This window comes from Parasteatoda tepidariorum, chromosome 8 (genome assembly GCF_982258835.1).
Source record: "Parasteatoda tepidariorum strain Cologne lab strain chromosome 8, Ptep-v5.0, whole genome shotgun sequence".
NCBI classification, from domain to species: Eukaryota; Metazoa; Arthropoda; class Arachnida; order Araneae; family Theridiidae; genus Parasteatoda; species Parasteatoda tepidariorum.
In genome coordinates this window covers 22,731,766-22,745,864 of record NC_141762.1, presented here as the reverse complement: position 1 = coordinate 22,745,864, position 14,099 = coordinate 22,731,766, and the positions used below count along the sequence as shown (strand labels likewise).

At 35.7% G+C, this 14,099-nt stretch overlaps 1 protein-coding gene and 38 non-coding genes across 39 annotated transcripts in view; 1 reads left to right on the top strand and 38 right to left on the bottom strand.

Annotated features, from left to right (window-relative positions):
• The window catches only part of LOC107442117 (alpha-catulin), a 313,254-nt gene that overhangs the window by 51,234 nt on the left and 247,921 nt on the right, over positions 1-14,099 (top strand). The window lies entirely within an intron of this gene.
• On the bottom strand, positions 6,906-6,987 carry TRNAS-GCU (transfer RNA serine (anticodon GCU)). The gene has a single exon. It is a non-coding gene; the product is annotated as a tRNA-Ser (tRNA).
• On the bottom strand, positions 7,077-7,158 carry TRNAS-GCU (transfer RNA serine (anticodon GCU)). The gene has a single exon. It is a non-coding gene; the product is annotated as a tRNA-Ser (tRNA).
• On the bottom strand, positions 7,259-7,340 carry TRNAS-GCU (transfer RNA serine (anticodon GCU)). Its single transcript has one exon. It is a non-coding gene; the product is annotated as a tRNA-Ser (tRNA).
• TRNAS-GCU (transfer RNA serine (anticodon GCU)) lies at positions 7,430-7,511 on the bottom strand. Its single transcript has one exon. It is a non-coding gene; the product is annotated as a tRNA-Ser (tRNA).
• On the bottom strand, positions 7,783-7,864 carry TRNAS-GCU (transfer RNA serine (anticodon GCU)). The gene has a single exon. It is a non-coding gene; the product is annotated as a tRNA-Ser (tRNA).
• On the bottom strand, positions 7,965-8,046 carry TRNAS-GCU (transfer RNA serine (anticodon GCU)). Its single transcript has one exon. It is a non-coding gene; the product is annotated as a tRNA-Ser (tRNA).
• TRNAS-GCU (transfer RNA serine (anticodon GCU)) lies at positions 8,147-8,228 on the bottom strand. Its single transcript has one exon. It is a non-coding gene; the product is annotated as a tRNA-Ser (tRNA).
• On the bottom strand, positions 8,329-8,410 carry TRNAS-GCU (transfer RNA serine (anticodon GCU)). Its single transcript has one exon. It is a non-coding gene; the product is annotated as a tRNA-Ser (tRNA).
• On the bottom strand, positions 8,511-8,592 carry TRNAS-GCU (transfer RNA serine (anticodon GCU)). Its single transcript has one exon. It is a non-coding gene; the product is annotated as a tRNA-Ser (tRNA).
• On the bottom strand, positions 8,693-8,774 carry TRNAS-GCU (transfer RNA serine (anticodon GCU)). Its single transcript has one exon. It is a non-coding gene; the product is annotated as a tRNA-Ser (tRNA).
• TRNAS-GCU (transfer RNA serine (anticodon GCU)) lies at positions 8,875-8,956 on the bottom strand. Its single transcript has one exon. It is a non-coding gene; the product is annotated as a tRNA-Ser (tRNA).
• TRNAS-GCU (transfer RNA serine (anticodon GCU)) lies at positions 9,057-9,138 on the bottom strand. Its single transcript has one exon. It is a non-coding gene; the product is annotated as a tRNA-Ser (tRNA).
• TRNAS-GCU (transfer RNA serine (anticodon GCU)) lies at positions 9,239-9,320 on the bottom strand. Its single transcript has one exon. It is a non-coding gene; the product is annotated as a tRNA-Ser (tRNA).
• On the bottom strand, positions 9,421-9,502 carry TRNAS-GCU (transfer RNA serine (anticodon GCU)). Its single transcript has one exon. It is a non-coding gene; the product is annotated as a tRNA-Ser (tRNA).
• On the bottom strand, positions 9,603-9,684 carry TRNAS-GCU (transfer RNA serine (anticodon GCU)). The gene has a single exon. It is a non-coding gene; the product is annotated as a tRNA-Ser (tRNA).
• Positions 9,785-9,866, bottom strand: TRNAS-GCU (transfer RNA serine (anticodon GCU)). The gene has a single exon. It is a non-coding gene; the product is annotated as a tRNA-Ser (tRNA).
• TRNAS-GCU (transfer RNA serine (anticodon GCU)) lies at positions 9,967-10,048 on the bottom strand. The gene has a single exon. It is a non-coding gene; the product is annotated as a tRNA-Ser (tRNA).
• Positions 10,149-10,230, bottom strand: TRNAS-GCU (transfer RNA serine (anticodon GCU)). Its single transcript has one exon. It is a non-coding gene; the product is annotated as a tRNA-Ser (tRNA).
• On the bottom strand, positions 10,331-10,412 carry TRNAS-GCU (transfer RNA serine (anticodon GCU)). Its single transcript has one exon. It is a non-coding gene; the product is annotated as a tRNA-Ser (tRNA).
• TRNAS-GCU (transfer RNA serine (anticodon GCU)) lies at positions 10,514-10,595 on the bottom strand. The gene has a single exon. It is a non-coding gene; the product is annotated as a tRNA-Ser (tRNA).
• Positions 10,697-10,778, bottom strand: TRNAS-GCU (transfer RNA serine (anticodon GCU)). The gene has a single exon. It is a non-coding gene; the product is annotated as a tRNA-Ser (tRNA).
• TRNAS-GCU (transfer RNA serine (anticodon GCU)) lies at positions 10,879-10,960 on the bottom strand. Its single transcript has one exon. It is a non-coding gene; the product is annotated as a tRNA-Ser (tRNA).
• TRNAS-GCU (transfer RNA serine (anticodon GCU)) lies at positions 11,061-11,142 on the bottom strand. Its single transcript has one exon. It is a non-coding gene; the product is annotated as a tRNA-Ser (tRNA).
• TRNAS-GCU (transfer RNA serine (anticodon GCU)) lies at positions 11,243-11,324 on the bottom strand. Its single transcript has one exon. It is a non-coding gene; the product is annotated as a tRNA-Ser (tRNA).
• Positions 11,425-11,506, bottom strand: TRNAS-GCU (transfer RNA serine (anticodon GCU)). Its single transcript has one exon. It is a non-coding gene; the product is annotated as a tRNA-Ser (tRNA).
• On the bottom strand, positions 11,607-11,688 carry TRNAS-GCU (transfer RNA serine (anticodon GCU)). Its single transcript has one exon. It is a non-coding gene; the product is annotated as a tRNA-Ser (tRNA).
• On the bottom strand, positions 11,789-11,870 carry TRNAS-GCU (transfer RNA serine (anticodon GCU)). Its single transcript has one exon. It is a non-coding gene; the product is annotated as a tRNA-Ser (tRNA).
• Positions 11,971-12,052, bottom strand: TRNAS-GCU (transfer RNA serine (anticodon GCU)). Its single transcript has one exon. It is a non-coding gene; the product is annotated as a tRNA-Ser (tRNA).
• On the bottom strand, positions 12,153-12,234 carry TRNAS-GCU (transfer RNA serine (anticodon GCU)). The gene has a single exon. It is a non-coding gene; the product is annotated as a tRNA-Ser (tRNA).
• Positions 12,335-12,416, bottom strand: TRNAS-GCU (transfer RNA serine (anticodon GCU)). Its single transcript has one exon. It is a non-coding gene; the product is annotated as a tRNA-Ser (tRNA).
• On the bottom strand, positions 12,517-12,598 carry TRNAS-GCU (transfer RNA serine (anticodon GCU)). Its single transcript has one exon. It is a non-coding gene; the product is annotated as a tRNA-Ser (tRNA).
• TRNAS-GCU (transfer RNA serine (anticodon GCU)) lies at positions 12,692-12,773 on the bottom strand. The gene has a single exon. It is a non-coding gene; the product is annotated as a tRNA-Ser (tRNA).
• On the bottom strand, positions 12,867-12,948 carry TRNAS-GCU (transfer RNA serine (anticodon GCU)). The gene has a single exon. It is a non-coding gene; the product is annotated as a tRNA-Ser (tRNA).
• Positions 13,042-13,123, bottom strand: TRNAS-GCU (transfer RNA serine (anticodon GCU)). The gene has a single exon. It is a non-coding gene; the product is annotated as a tRNA-Ser (tRNA).
• TRNAS-GCU (transfer RNA serine (anticodon GCU)) lies at positions 13,217-13,298 on the bottom strand. The gene has a single exon. It is a non-coding gene; the product is annotated as a tRNA-Ser (tRNA).
• On the bottom strand, positions 13,392-13,473 carry TRNAS-GCU (transfer RNA serine (anticodon GCU)). Its single transcript has one exon. It is a non-coding gene; the product is annotated as a tRNA-Ser (tRNA).
• On the bottom strand, positions 13,567-13,648 carry TRNAS-GCU (transfer RNA serine (anticodon GCU)). The gene has a single exon. It is a non-coding gene; the product is annotated as a tRNA-Ser (tRNA).
• TRNAS-GCU (transfer RNA serine (anticodon GCU)) lies at positions 13,742-13,823 on the bottom strand. The gene has a single exon. It is a non-coding gene; the product is annotated as a tRNA-Ser (tRNA).

The following is a 14,099-nucleotide window of genomic DNA, read 5'->3' as shown; positions in this document are numbered from 1 at the left end:
ATAAAATGGCTGATGTGTAAGCTCATTCACTTTATTTAGAGGTCTTTTCCAGAAACTAAATAGGGGTCTACAGCTAGAGAAAGTAGTAGTTAAAATATCATAGATCAATAAATTACATCTGTATGCTGTCAAAGCTTAGAAGTTTTAGACATAAATAAGAATAATAAGCCATAATAAGAATATTTTTATGGTAAAGCATCAATACTCTATTGTATCAATACCTTAGCAGTAACAGTGAAAAAGAATTTAATGTTTATTGGTTCCAATATATTGTTCTAAAAGATGATTTTAGTACTCGTTTAGACATTTCCTGGAGAAATGTATGATCAAGAAATCCGAAGAAGGGACAGATTTCTCCTGGTGGGGAGCTCTAAAATATATTACGACTCCAGAAAGCGAATGGTATTAAACAATAAAATCGCTTTTATTCCTCTTTTATAATTTTTTGGGTTTTCTTGGGAAGAACGAGAAATACTGCCGCTTTATGCAATAAATCTGAAAGTATGGAGACATGTGATTGATTTGAATTGCTTAGAATGTAAGCTGTAAATAAGGCCGTTTGAAATGTAGGATTTTTATTCGATTTATTACTGAAATGTTAATAAAAATTTGATGCTTTCTTATATTTGAATAATAATTGCTAAATTCTTAATTTAATAGTTATATTGCAATAGTATTCAAATAATATCTGTAATACTTGTGGTATAATAATTTTCATTACATTTACTCTCTATACTGAAAAATAAGCTGTCACCACTGTTTTGGGTGTCCAACATTTTGTTTATATTTTGTTTTGTTGCGCAGAAAATGTAAGATATAGAAATTTGAAATTATGAAGATATGTAGAAAAATGTACAGGAAATGCGATGGAATAAAACAAATTTAATATTGAAGTACTTGATACGAGATTTATTAACTCTTCTTTGCATGATTTTTTTTTTAGTGGAATAAATCTGTGTGGCATAATTCGTGCTCTAATTTAAAGGAAAAATGTTTTAAAGAAGTCCTAGTATAGATAAATATAATAAAATAATTAGCAAACAGTATGATGAAAATAACCATCATCAAGAAACTTTAAATGCAGTACAAGATATCTTTATATCAGTTTTATTTCTGATGATAATAAAGAAAAGATTATTCTCCTCTTGCAACAGTCTTATAATTTCAACTGCATTGAGGTACTTGTCGTCAGAATTTTCGTCATCAGGGTCATCTTCTGCTAGCTAACAGCCTTCTAAGTGGTCCAAGTAATCTTCAGTGTCCCTCTCTTCTAAATTTCAGCATAAAAATAACATAAAGTAAAAGTATAATTAAAAACTTATTCATTTTACTTTAGAAGTGAAATAACTGTACAGTGATGTAAATATTTGTCACATGGTTTTGGGAAGCTTAATTGGGTATTTACGATAAATTCCACAGGAAATAATTGAAACATAAAAAAAAACATTTTTTCCTTCTCATTATCGCTTTTATTAGCAAAAATGGCCAGAAACAATGAATTTACAGTACACCTGTTTTGAGTATTATTTTTTGTTCACGAAATGTTATGATGGAAATTTTCCCCATCATGCAAAGAAGGAATAACTGTGGAACTTGTAGCATAAAATATCAAGTGGGCCACTCTTCATTTCGCAGAAATTCCAGTGTTGCTACTTGATGAACTGAAAGAGCGATTTTTTGTTGTTTATGAACGTAACGCGATTTTTTTGCTTGAAATTTCAATTCACTTGAAAGAAATTGCAATTTTAAGTTATTTAATCGTGATTTTGTTCACTCTTTCACACTAGAAATATTATTTTTTATTGTAAATAATTGAAACATAAAAAAAAACATTTTTTCCTTCTCATTATCGCTTTTATTAGCAAAAATGGCCAGAAACAATGAATTTACAGTACACCTGTTTTGAGTATTATTTTTTGTTCACGAAATGTTATGATGGAAATTTTCCCCATCATGCAAAGAAGGAATAACTGTGGAACTTGTAGCATAAAATATCAAGTGGGCCACTCTTCATTTCGCAGAAATTCCAGTGTTGCTACTTGATGAACTGAAAGAGCGATTTTTTGTTGTTTATGAACGCAACGCGATTTTTTTGCTTGAAATTTCAATTCACTTGAAAGAAATTGCAATTTTAAGTTATTTAATCGTGATTTTGTTCACTCTTTCACACTAGAAATATTATTTTTTATTGTTGTGGAAAATTATAATCTATTACTGAACTAATCCATTGTAGTAGAAAATTTATTTATGCTGCTCAAGATCTTCATTTTACATGCTCATGCTTGATTTAATATCAAAATTAAAATTGAATATATATTAAATAAAAAAATAAGAGAGAAATTAGATGCTGCTAGATAAAAATATTAACATTTAAGACGAATGTTAAAAATAAGGTTCAAAACAGATTTTAAAAAAAATTTCAAGTTTGAACTGATATAATGACGAATGATTATTGTTTTATAGCAATAACAGCTAAAATCTCATTTCTAACTTCTCATTTATTTTTCCTTATTATGTCCCACAATCTGTATTACTAAGTTTAAATATTTTTTTAAGTCAAGTTGATTATTTTTCAAATCCAGGTAATCGTTCGCTTCATTATACCGATTAACATACTGTCACAATGAACTTACGTAAAATTATCGTATTTATATATTTTATGAAAAAGAGTATCCATTTTTTGAAAGAAAAGCTATAAATTTTTAAGAAAATGAAACGATGATGAATGAAAATCAAAGGGTTCTAAATAATAATTTTTGGAAAACAATAATTTCAGAAGAAAAGATAATTTAAACAAAAAAAAAATATTAAAATAAATTTAGTAGTTTCTCTAAGAAATGACTTGAAAGTTAGACATTTGAACTTGATAACAACAGATAGCACTCTTTAAATAATGCTTAAATTCCGTTTTTAATTAACAAAATTCAAAGTTAAAAAACTAATAAATTACGTACCTTGAATTAATGGTTTGATGAAGAAAACATTTGGAACTTTTTCATAAGACGAAGTTATGTTTACAAAAAAAAAGGATAAAATAGGCAGGCTATAAATTATTTTAAAAAAAACATATAAATTTACATGTAATTAAATTTCTAGATCCCCTATTTATCACTTCTTCAAAAAAACATATGTATTATTTCTTAACTAGTAATGACCATTAACTTTTGTTTTGATTAAAAGCAATATTTCAAACTCTAAATAGTTTAAAAACTAATAAGGAAAGTTTTCCTCTCCATCATTCTCCGATAAGAAGAGGTTTATTTCGGGAGAAGACCGAGAAGGCCGTTGCCATAGCAACGATTTTAATAACTGTTGAGGTTACTACTTCCCATCAATAAATATGATGGATATAAATTACTATAATATTAAATGTAACTTTTAATCTCGTGTTCCTACTGCAAACAAGTGAACTCATTTTAGCTAACATATCAATCTTGGGAGTGAGGTGAAAGCGAAAATGCTGCGTCAAAATCGTACAAAATGTCATTAAGCGTAATCGTGTTAGATCCTGGCGCAGTCGCTAATTTGAGGGAACGCCGGAAACTTAATTATGACCCTGGTCTTTCTAATTACTTTATTTGTTCAAGGGTTCAGTAATTGTTATGTTTTTATAATAAAAAAAAATTACCTCAATGTTTAACAATGGCTTTGCTAACTGGGCTCAAGATATTACAGTTATGAATATTTTCATACTTTGTGGTTTCTTTTTTTTAATCTCTTTTGTTAATGCGTAGCAGTGAAGCAAAGATTTTTATCATATGTGAACAAAATAAAAATAGATATATTTTCTATGTTTGTGAAGATATATGAAAATTTCTTGATTAAAATATACCGTAGATTTTTCACAAGTGTTTTAAATTACTGCGTTACTTATGTACGCAGAAGGCTAATAGAATAACCCGTTTCAATTGTGAACGGCCACAGTCATTTTTCAATGCACCAAGCGAATTGGAAAAAGTCATCAGTATTTTCTAAATATACCTGCTAACGTTGTGGTGGCTCAGGGGATCGAGCGCTTGCCTCCCAATGCGGTGAATCGGTTTCGAATCCCAGCAATGGCTAGTCGATACGAATTCCGCACCCGGCTAGCACAGAACACAGTGCTAACGTAAAATATCCTCAGTGATAGACGGATCATGGCTTAGAGTCCCGTTAGGATAACCGTGGTAGGTTTTCGTGGTTGTCCTCTCCATATAACACAAGGGCGGGTTAGTTCCATTAAAAAGTTCTAAGCAAGCAAATTTCTCCCAATACGTATTCCAGGTGTTCCTTTTGTCTTCTGGATTGGATACGTGAACATTAGTAGTCTTAAACTTAAAATTGGGTCAGCTGTTCAACGACGGTTATAAAATTATAAAATAATTATATCTGCTGAACCACTGTGAATCAAGAGGCTGTGGCTTTTCGTTTGCCTCCTAACCCAGGTTCGAATCCCAGTGGTGGCTGGTTGATACGAATTCTGCTGTAGCCCACTCCGACCACAGTACTGACGTTAAATATCCCCAGTAGTACACTGATCTTAAATTCCCTTAGCCGTCGGGCTCACTATGGAAGGTTTTCGTGGTTTTCCTCTCCATGTAACACAAATGTTGGTTAATTCCCTCTAAAAGTACCCTATTTTGTTCCAATGCTTGATCCAGATGTTATCTTGTTTTCTGGGTTGGGTTTGAAATTACTAGGGCAGAGAGTTGAACATTGATAGTTCTAAACTCGGAATTGGATCGGTTGTTCAACGGCGGTTATAAAATTTAAAATTATGAAAGAAAACTATAATTATACCTGCTATTTTTAAGCTTCTTACAATTACCATATACCTCTTTAGGTTAATTTGGAAATGTGCAAAAAATTACCTAATCAAAATGAATTTGTTTAGGCTTATTACAATACATTTTTCACAAGGCTATTAACAATAAGCCGCTACTATACTCAAGACTTTTAGCAAACTGCCTATATAAATCGTTCAAGTTGACTAATGATCGATTCCTTTTCTAAATTTGCAAGCTCTTTGCAATGAACCTGGAAAAGTGCCAGGCTGATTCGACTTTTCCAGTTGAGCATTGCAAATATAGATTGGTAATAGATACTTTGAAAATAGAGGCATATTTCAATTGGCCTATGATAGGTTCTTCTTAATACCATAAAGATTGAAGAATATTTTTCTTAATAATCATCATCATTAAAGTTGCCAAAACATTCCAGGGTGGGCCAAAGTCATCTGCTGAAGATTCTTTCAAGACAACTTATTTTTTGAATTGAACTACAAGCCTTATTTAGAGAAAGTACGTTTTTATGTCAGATTTCGTTACTTAAAATATCACCTGAGCTAATTAATTCCACAGTTGAGGTCACCCTTTCGAACCATTAAGATTGTGTCTTACGTGAAGATCCAATCATTGGATCAAAAGTTATTTAGGATAATTAGTTTTTCATGCCTACTGTACATTTTTAGTAAATAAAATAAGTATATATGAGGAACTAATTGAATTAAAATAATGAAAAGCAGCATATTAGTAAGTGAATAAAAATAGATATTAGCGAATAAGTGAATATGGGACAGGTAAGTTTCGAAAATACTAATAAAAATTATTCAAACCTATAATTTGTGACATAAAAATAGAATAACCATTCTGTCTTAAGTTTCGCCCACAATTCGTTACATTTAAATTTATATACAATTTTTTAGTATAAATATTACATAAAAGCTCACTTTCTAACTAATACAAAATTTTATTGCTAATTCTACAGATTATTTTTCATTTCCTGGAGGAATCATTTTACATATTTCAAAGTGTTTTTCTACCAATAACCTTTGAGCGCATGACCAACTAAGAATTATCGGTACTGATCATGCTTCTATTATTGTTTTATTGATTCTTTAACGCATGATACTTTTGCAAAATTGGCGAGTGTCATAGAGATCTGTTTAAAACAGATATTGAGGATAATCTTCTGGTTGAAACGGAATTAATACCGATTCATCGCTGGAAAATAATAGCCAAGTAACAGCAGTTAGTTGAACAAGATAATTGAATATCCATTTATCACCAACATATACCAGCTGAACTTACTTGATAACATAACACGACTGAATTCAAATAAATGTAAACAGCAATCTCGGACATTTAAATAAATTCGCTAAAGAGGTAATAAATTCTCCGTTATCACTTTACCTTTTTATTTAGGAAATGATGCACAACTTCGACCAGTTTATCTTTACCAGCAATTATTGGATTAAAGGTAGTCGCTTAAATCCAAGTTGTGCTTCAATGAAATTGGTTGTAATGTGCTCTATCACTTCATTTATCATATATTTATATGTATTTGCCTAGTCGGGTATTTAGTTAAAATATTTGTCTGTGCGCAGAATGTTTGATGAACGTTATATGAAATAAAATATTACTAACTAATTGTTTCTGTGCTAAGACAAACAGAAGAAAAGATAAGGCGAGGACGGGATTTTAACTAATAATTCATACGCTGCATCAAAAAAAATAAAAAAATAATGATCCGACTACGATGGGATTCAAAACCCCACAGGCAGAGTTAAATGGATTAGTAGTTTATTGTCCTATTAATTCTCATTAAATTGCATGCTGAATATAAATAAATCTTAATAAAATAAAATCAAAATAAAATCTTTTTACTTTAAAATAATACGCTAAAACCAAAGGGCCGAAAAAATAACTGCTTCAACAAGGATGGGATTCGAACCCGAACTTGCAAACGGAATAGCAGTCCATCGTCTTAACCACTTGGCCACCTCGTCATATATGTAGTAGGGTATTAAAGAAAATCTAAATATAAATCCATTAAAGTCGGATTTAATGTGCGTATTAAATAAATTCATATGCAATAATTATAACTAAATTAATACGCTAAAACCAAAGTGTTTAAAAGAAGTGCTTCGACGACTATGGGATTCGAACCCACACGGGCAGAGCCTAATGGATTAGCAGTCCATCACCTTAACCACTCGGCCACCTCGTCACAATGCAGCATCCAACATTATCTGCTCAAGTTAAAAGGAATGAATTTTAACTAATAATTTATAAGCTGCATCGAAATAAATGATCATCCGACGAGGATGGTATTTGAACCCACGCGGGCAAATCCCAATGGATTAGCAGTCCATCGCCTTAGCCACTCGGCCACCTCGTCACAATGCAACATCCAACATTATCTGCTCAAGTTAAAAGGAATGAATTTTAACTAATGATTTATAAGCTGCATCAAAATAAATGAAAAATAAAAGATCATCCGACGAGGATGGGATTCGAACCCACGCGGGCAAAGCCCAATGGATTAGCAGTCCATCGCCTTAACCACTCGGCCACCTCGTTACAATGCAGCATCCAACATTATCTGCTCAAGTTAAAAGGAATGAATTTTAACTAATAATTTATAAGCTGCATCGAAATAAATGATCATCCGACGAGGATGGGATTCGAACCCACGCGGGCAAAGCCCAATGGATTAGCAGTCCATCGCCTTAACCACTCGGCCACCTCGTCACAATGCAGCATCCAACATTATCTGCTCAAGTTAAAAGGAATGAATTTTAACTAATAATTTATAAGCTGCATCGAAATAAATGATCATCCGACGAGTATGGTATTTGAACCCACGCGGGCAAAGCCCAATGGATTAGCAGTCCATCGCCTCAACCACACGGCCACCTCGTTACAATGCAGCATCCAACATTATCTGCTCAAGTTAAAAGGAATGAATTTTAAATAATAATTTATAAGCTGCATCGAAATAAATGAAAAATAAAAGATCATACGACGAGGATGGGATTCGAACCCACGCGGGCAAAGCCCAATGGATTAGCAGTCCATCGCCTTAACCACTCGGCCACCTCGTCACAATGCAGCATCCAACATTATCTGCTCAAGTTAAAAGGAATGAATTTTAACTAATAATTTATAAGCTGCATCAAAATAAATGAAAAATAAAAGATCATCCGACGAAGATGGGATTCGAACCCACGCGGGCAAAGCCCAATGGATTAGCAGTCCATCGCCTTAACCACTCGGCCACCTCGTCAGAATGCAGCATTTAACATTATCTGCTGAAGTTAAAAGGAATGAATTTTAACTAATAATTTATAAGCTGCATCGAAATAAATGAAAAATAAAAGATCATCCGACGAGGATGGGATTCGAACCCACGCGGGCAGAGCCCAATGGATTAGCAGTCCATCGCCTTAACCACTCGGCCACCTCGTCACAATGCAGCATCCAACATTATCTGCTCAAGTTAAAAGGAATGAATTTTAACTAATAATTTATAAGCTGCATCAAAATAAATGAAAAATAAAAGATCATCCGACGAAGATGGGATTCGAACTCACGCGGGCAAAGCCCAATGGATTAGCAGTCCATCGCCTTAACCACTCGGCCACCTCGTCACGATGCAGCATCCAACATTATCTGCTGAAGTTAAAAGGAATGAATTTTGAATAATAATTTATAAGCTGCATCAAAATAAATGAAAAATAAAAGATCATCCGACGAGGATGGGATTCGAACCCACGCGGGCAGAGCCCAATGGATTAGCAGTCCATCGCCTTAACCACTCGGCCACCTCGTCACAATGCAGCATCCAACATTATCTGCTCAAGTTAAAAGGAATGAATTTTAACTAATAATTTATAAGCTGCATCGAAATAATTGAAAAATAAAAGATCATCCGACGAGGATGGTATTTGAACCCACGCTGGCAAAGCCCAATGGATTAGCAGTCCATCGCCTTAACCACTCGGCCACCTCGTCACAATGCAGCATTTAACATTATCTGCTGAAGTTAAAAGGAATGAATTTTAACTAATAATTTATAAGCTGCATCGAAATAAATGAAAAATAAAAGATCATCCGACGAGGATGGGATTCGAACCCACGCGGGCAAAGTCCAATGGATTAGCAGTCCATCGCCTTAACCACTCGGCCACCTCGTTACAATGCAGCATCCAACATTATCTGCTCAAGTTAAAAGGAATGAATTTTAAATAATAATTTATAAGCTGCATCGAAATAAATGAAAAATAAAAGATCATACGACGAGGACGGGATTCGAACCCACGCTGGCAAAGCCCAATGGATTAGCAGTCCATCGCCTTAACCACTCGGCCACCTCGTCACAATGCAGCATCCAACATTATCTGCTCAAGTTAAAAGGAATGAATTTTAACTAATAATTTATAAGCTGCATCAAAATAAATGAAAAATAAAAGATCATCCGACGAAGATTGGATTCGAACCCACGCGGGCAAAGCCCAATGGATTAGCAGTCCATCGCCTTAACCACTCGGCCACCTCGTCACGATGCAGCATCCAACATTATCTGCTCAAGTTAAAAGGAATGAATTTTGAATAATAATTTATAAGCTGCATCAAAATAAGTGAAAAATAAAAGATCATCCGACGAGGATGGGATTCGAACCCACGCGGGCAGAGCCCAATGGATTAGCAGTCCATCGCCTTAACCACTCGGCCACCTCGTCACAATGCAGCATCCAACATTATCTGCTCAAGTTAAAAGGAATGAATTTTAACTAATAATTTATAAGCTGCATCGAAATAATTGAAAAATAAAAGATCATCCGACGAGGATGGGATTCGAACCCACGCGGGCAAAGTCCAATGGATTAGCAGTCCATCGCCTTAACCACTCGGCCACCTCGTTACAATGCAGCATCCAACATTATCTGCTCAAGTTAAAAGGAATGAATTTTAAATAATAATTTATAAGCTGCATCGAAATAAATGAAAAATAAAAGATCATACGACGAGGACGGGATTCGAACCCACGCTGGCAAAGCCCAATGGATTAGCAGTCCATCGCCTTAACCACTCGGCCACCTCGTCACAATGCAGCATCCAACATTATCTGCTCAAGTTAAAAGGAATGAATTTTAACTAATAATTTATAAGCTGCATCAAAATAAATGAAAAATAAAAGATCATCCGACGAAGATGGGATTCGAACCCACGCGGGCAAAGCCCAATGGATTAGCAGTCCATCGCCTTAACCACTCGGCCACCTCGTCACGATGCAGCATCCAACATTATCTGCTCAAGTTAAAAGGAATGAATTTTGAATAATAATTTATAAGCTGCATCAAAATAAGTGAAAAATAAAAGATCATCCGACGAGGATGGGATTCGAACCCACGCGGGCAGAGCCCAATGGATTAGCAGTCCATCGCCTTAACCACTCGGCCACCTCGTCACAATGCAGCATCCAACATTATCTGCTCAAGTTAAAAGGAATGAATTTTAACTAATAATTTATAAGCTGCATCGAAATAATTGAAAAATAAAAGATCATCCGACGAGGATGGGATTCGAACCCATGCGGGCAAAGCCCAATGGATTAGCAGTCCATCGCCTTAACCACTCGGCCACCTCGTCACAATGCAGCATTTAACATTATCTGCTGAAGTTAAAAGGAATGAATTTTAACTAATAATTTATAAGCTGCATCGAAATAAATAAAAAAATAAAAGATCATCCGACGAGGATGGGATTCGAACCCATGCGGGCAAAGCCCAATGGATTAGCAGTCCATCGCCTTAACCACTCGGCCACCTCGTCACAATGCAGCATTTAACATTATCTGCTGAAGTTAAAAGGAATGAATTTTAACTAATAATTTATAAGCTGCATCGAAATAAATAAAAAAATAAAAGATCATCCGACGAGGATGGGATTCGAACCCATGCGGGCAGAGCCCAATGGATTAGCAGTCCATCGCCTTAACCACTCGGCCACCTCGTCACAATGCAGCATCCAACATTATCTGCTCAAGTTAAAAGGAATGAATTTTAACTAATAATTTATAAGCTGCATCAAAATAAATGAAAAATAAAAGATCATCCGACGAAGATGGGATTCGAACCCACGCGGGCAAAGCCCAATGGATTAGCAGTCCATCGCCTTAACCACTCGGCCACCTCGTCACGATGCAGCATCCAACATTATCTGCTCAAGTTAAAAGGAATGAATTTTGAATAATAATTTATAAGCTGCATCAAAATAAATGAAAAATAAAAGATCATCCGACGAGGATGGGATTCGAACCCACGCGGGCAGAGCCCAATGGATTAGCAGTCCATCGCCTTAACCACTCGGCCACCTCGTCACATTGCAGCATCCAACATTATCTGCTCAAGTTAAAAGGAATGAATTTTAACTAATAATTTATAAGCTGCATCGAAATAATTGAAAAATAAAAGATCATCCGACGAGGATGGTATTTGAACCCACGCTGGCAAAGCCCAATGGATTAGCAGTCCATCGCCTTAACCACTCGGCCAAATCGTCACAATGCAGCATCCAACATTATCTGCTCAAGTTAAAAGGAATGAATTTTAACTAATACTTTATAAGCTGCATCAAAATAAATGAAAAATAAAAGATCATCCGACGAGGATGGGATTCGAACCCACGCAGGCAGAGCCTAATGGATTAGCAGTCCATCGCCTTAACCACTCGGCCACCTCGTCACAATGCAGCATCCAACATTATCTGCTCAAGTTAAAAGGAATGAATTTTAACTAATAATTTATAAGCTGCATCAAAATAAATGAAAAATAAAAGATCATCCGACGAAGATGGGATTCGAACCCACGCGGGCGAAGCCCAATGGATTAGCAGTCCATCGCCTTAACCACTCGGCCACCTCGTCACGATGCAGCATCCAACATTATCTGCTCAAGTTAAAAGGAATGAATTTTGAATAATAATTTATAAGCTGCATCTAAATAAATGAAAAATAAAAGATCATCCGACGAGGATGGGATTCGAACCCACGCGGGCAGAGCCCAATGGATTAGCAGTCCATCGCCTTAATCACTCGGCCACCTCGTCACATTGCAGCATCCAACATTATCTGCTCAAGTTAAAAGGAATGAATTTTAACTAATAATTTATAAGCTGCATCGAAATAATTGAAAAATAAAAGATCATCCGACGAGGATGGTATTTGAACCCACGCTGGCAAAGCCCAATGGATTAGCAGTCCATCGCCTTAACCACTCGGCCACCTCGTCACATTGCAGCATCCAACATTATCTGCTCGAGTTAAAAGGAATGAATTTTAACTTATAATTTATAAGCTGCATCAAAATAAATAAAAAATAAAAGATATTCCGACGAGGATGGGATTCGAACCCATGCGGGCAAAGCCTAATGGATTAGCAGTCCATCGCCTTAACCACTCGGCCACCTCGTCACATTGCAGCATCCAACATTATCTGCTCAAGTTAAAAGGAATGAATTTTAACTTATAATTTATAAGCTGCATCAAAATAAATAAAAAATAAAAGATATTCCGACGAGGATGGGATTCGAACCCATGCGGGCAAAGCCTAATGGATTAGCAGTCCATCACCTTAACCACTCGGCCACCTCGTCACATTGCAGCATCCAACATTATCTGCTCAAGTTAAAAGGAATGAATTTTAACTTATAATTTATAAGCTGCATCAAAATAAATAAAAAATAAAAGATCATCCGACGAGGATGGGATTCGAACCCATGCGGGCAAAGCCTAATGGATTAGCAGTCCATCGCCTTAACCACTCGGCCACCTCGTCACATTGCAGCATCCAACATTATCTGCTCAAGTTGAAAGGAATGAATTTTAACTTATAATTTATAAGCTGCATCAAAATAAATAAAAGATCATCCGACGAGAATGGGATTCGAACCCACGCGGGCAGAGCCCAATGGATTAGCAGTCCATCGCCTTAACCACTCGGCCACCTCGTCACAATGCAGCATCCAACATTATCTGCTCAAGTTAAAAGGAATGAATTTTAACTTATAATTTATAAGCTGCATCAAAATAAATAAAAGATCATCCGACGAGAATGGGATTCGAACCCACGCGGGCAGAGCCCAATGGATTAGCAGTCCATCGCCTTAACCACTCGGCCACCTCGTCACAATGCAGCATCCAACATTATCTGCTCAAGTTGAAAGGAATGAATTTTAACTTATAATTTATAAGCTGCATCAAAATAAATAAAAGATCATCCGACGAGAATGGGATTCGAACCCACGCGGGCAGAGCCCAATGGATTAGCAGTCCATCGCCTTAACCACTCGGCCACCTCGTCACAATGCAGCATCCAACATTATCTGCTCAAGTTAAAAGGAATGAATTTTAACTTATAATTTATAAGCTGCATCAAAATAAATAAAAGATCATCCGACGAGAATGGGATTCGAACCCACGCGGGCAGAGCCCAATGGATTAGCAGTCCATCGCCTTAACCACTCGGCCACCTCGTCACAATGCAGCATCCAACATTATCTGCTCAAGTTAAAAGGAATGAATTTTAACTTATAATTTATAAGCTGCATCAAAATAAATAAAAGATCATCCGACGAGAATGGGATTCGAACCCACGCGGGCAGAGCCCAATGGATTAGCAGTCCATCGCCTTAACCACTCGGCCACCTCGTCACAATGCAGCATCCAACATTATCTGCTCAAGTTAAAAGGAATGAATTTTAACTTATAATTTATAAGCTGCATCAAAATAAATAAAAGATCATCCGACGAGAATGGGATTCGAACCCACGCGGGCAGAGCCCAATGGATTAGCAGTCCATCGCCTTAACCACTCGGCCACCTCGTCACAATGCAGCATCCAACATTATCTGCTCAAGTTGAAAGGAATGAATTTTAACTTATAATTTATAAGCTGCATCAAAATAAATAAAAGATCATCCGACGAGAATGGGATTCGAACCCACGCGGGCAGAGCCCAATGGATTAGCAGTCCATCGCCTTAACCACTCGGCCACCTCGTCATGTATGCAGTTTGGTTTTAAAGAAAATCCAGACATATATCTATTAAAGTCGGATTTCATGAGCGTATTAAATAAATTTATCTTTCCACCAATTGATTATTCAGTACCATTTGTTCAGCATGTTCTTCCATCATTAAAGTGATTTTTATTAGCGGTTATTTCTCTAAGTCAACAATGCAAAAGTTTAGCGTAAATGCTTTGAATCTGTTTTTACCTTTGAAAAAAATGAAATAAGGTGGATAAAGGTAGGCGAATTTAAGCTTCAAATGCTCTTTT